The sequence below is a fragment of the Sinocyclocheilus anshuiensis genome, unplaced genomic scaffold (assembly GCF_001515605.1).
Source record: "Sinocyclocheilus anshuiensis isolate Anshui unplaced genomic scaffold, SAMN03320099.WGS_v1.1 scaffold1075, whole genome shotgun sequence".
In the NCBI taxonomy this organism is placed as follows: domain Eukaryota; kingdom Metazoa; phylum Chordata; class Actinopteri; order Cypriniformes; family Cyprinidae; genus Sinocyclocheilus; species Sinocyclocheilus anshuiensis.
Window position 1 is genome coordinate 2,612,004 of NW_015544163.1, and position 2,947 is coordinate 2,614,950.

The window sequence follows — 2,947 nt, forward strand, 5'->3', positions numbered from 1 at the left end:
GCAGGTTTTCTGAACACAGTAGTCATCCGTATCCTGAACCCACCAACCAAAATGTACCGACAACTATTGTAAACAAACATATGCCATCGTAAATCTGCTTGATGTTCTGTACAACACTGATTAGAAAAGACAATAAGACCCTCAAACAACTTTAATGCCTCGTAAATGTATATATAAAATTTCATAGAGCGTCTGGAATGCAATTCTACATCTGGGAACAACTTCAAGATGAATATCTGAGCGCAGTTCACTTTGCTTTATAAGTGCCGTATGAACATAATCTGTGTCGTGCATTGGATTTAACACCAGAACAGACATTTGAAATTTGAAGTATTTTAGTTGTCTTTGCATATACAGTAAATGTATACTGTACACACTCTGAAAACAAGTCATGAAAACCATCTCTGGCAGGTAACAGCAAAGTGAAAAGTACATGCTTGAGCTCGGTGTGAGGCATACAAAATGTCACAGACAGCAGTACTGCAGATGTATGATATGTAGTGTTGTCTGTGTGTGAGAGTACCAGGGGAGATTTCAGTGAGCCTCAGATGCACTGTGTGACCATGTTTGGTAAAAGTTATCCACACACACACAGTCGCTCTGACCCAACCCATTGACCATGAGTACATGCAGTAGAGCTGGATTCAATCAGAGCCAGACTACAGGCTCAAAGATCTCTCATTCTCTAGCTTTAACATTCTATGTCAGCCTCTTTGGCTTTCTTTACCTCCACCTTCTTCTGTCCTGTCTATTACGTAGGCTCTGAGCTAAAGCAGAACTAACTGATGTCATTTTCAACAGGTAGAACTGAAGATAGATAGATAGATAGATAGATAGATAGATAGATAGACAGACAGATAGAGGATGTTCGGTTGCCACTGAACCAAGATAAATCTTCAGTATTCATGAAGAATTGGCAAACAACTGCCATTTGCCAATGGTTCTGCCAACAGAAAAGTGCTCTGAATGTACAAACAGCAAGCTAAATGTTCAAAATATTGACTTCAAAAGTCAAATATCTACTTAAACAGACATTAAACAAACTTCCAGTGGATTTATGAACACATCAAAACATGTCATGATAAAATGTTTCAAAAAGGGTGTAAAATGATAGATAGATAGATAGATAGATAGATAGATAGACAGACAGATAGAGGATGTTCGGTTGCCACTGAACCAAGATAAATCTTCAGTATTCATGAAGAATTGGCAAACAACTGCCATTTGCCAATGGTTCTGCCAACAGAAAAGTGCTCTGAATGTACAAACAGCAAGCTAAATGTTCAAAATATTGACTTCAAAAGTCAAATATCTACTTAAACAGACATTAAACAAACTTCCAGTGGATTTATGAACACATCAAAACATGTCATGATAAAATGTTTCAAAAAGGGTGTAAAATGTGTAAAGCGAAAGCATGAGGATGAATAATTTGACCCACTAAATTGAAAGAATTTAATTCATGACACCAGTCTACTATTTAAATAAATGTGTAAAAAGAGACTTGAATTAAACAAAAAAGTGAAACTAAATTATTTGTTTACAAATCCATCCATCATAAAAACACTATAATCCTGAAGAAGTAAATTTATAAGTACATGACCATTCTAAGGTTTGCATTCAGCATCATTACTCCAGTCTTCAGTGTCACATGATCCTTCAGAAATCATTCTAATATGATGATTTGCTGCTCAAGAAACATTTATTGTTATTATTAATGTTGAAAACAGTTGTGCTGCTTCATATTTTTGTAGATTTGTTTTTTAAATAGAAAAAAAGTATTAAAAACCTCCTTAAATAGTAGTGTAATTAAATGCAAACCAAGCAAACAAATTAAAAGAAAACAATTCAGGACTGTTTTTTATCATCTCAAATGTATTAATCTGTCATTTCTCAAGTTTTGACTGCTACTTGGACAATATTATTAGTGGTCATACATGCCATCCATCGGTTTCAAAGTGTATAGACACAGGGGCTCTAAGGGGCCTCTGTTGGGTGTCGATTTTCACATTAAAATTTCCAGAGATGATTGGATCCACAACAGTAATGTGTTAAAAGAAAAAAAAAAGAAAAGTAAAAGGTCAAATTGATCAAATCAAGAGATCGGAGAACTGAACAATCATCCAACAGTTCTGTACTCATTTTAGTATTCTTATAATCACTTCTTAAAAGCGACTTCTACTTCTAGACTGAAATTATATACCCATACATAGAGTTTCAATACTGGCATTGGGCTGGTCACCAAATTGCACATAGTAAATGATTCCATTGAACACCAGGCAAATCCTCGTCCAAACATCTGGACAGGTAGAAAAGTCTGTCTAGTCACCCTTTTATTGCTCCAATTATCAATTATGGGTCCTCCAATGTACCAAAACAATTTCAAATGTCTAAATGAATCTATATAATTTAATTGGCGACAGTTCATTTTTAAAGCCACATGAGCTTGAAACACTGACAAACAATATGGAGCTCCTTGTGATCACGAAAAACACTTTTTGTCTTGATTAGGATACTATCTGCTCTACATGAGGATCGAACCAAACGAGAGCAGGCAAGTGCAGCATAGATTATTACAAAGGCCTTTGTAAACAATGTAGCAATAAACTCTAATGGGATGTTTGATATGGGGGATCCAACTACTCATTTATACCCATTTTTTACATTCTCCCACCCTTGAATCCACAATGACATATAGGAGTTTATCTGAGGCTAGGCGACGTACTAATACTAGTGTTGTGTTAACTCTATAGCTGTTTTGAAAACTAGTACAGTCCTATCTATACTATTATTTCATATACTCATATGTTGTAGTTTATATAGCAACAGGCACATTTATGTGACCGCTCTACAGAAAACAATCAATAACTGTAGAGAAAGTCAAGTCAAGTCAAGTCAAGTCACCTTTATTTATATAGCGCTTTTAACAATACAGATTGTGTCAAAG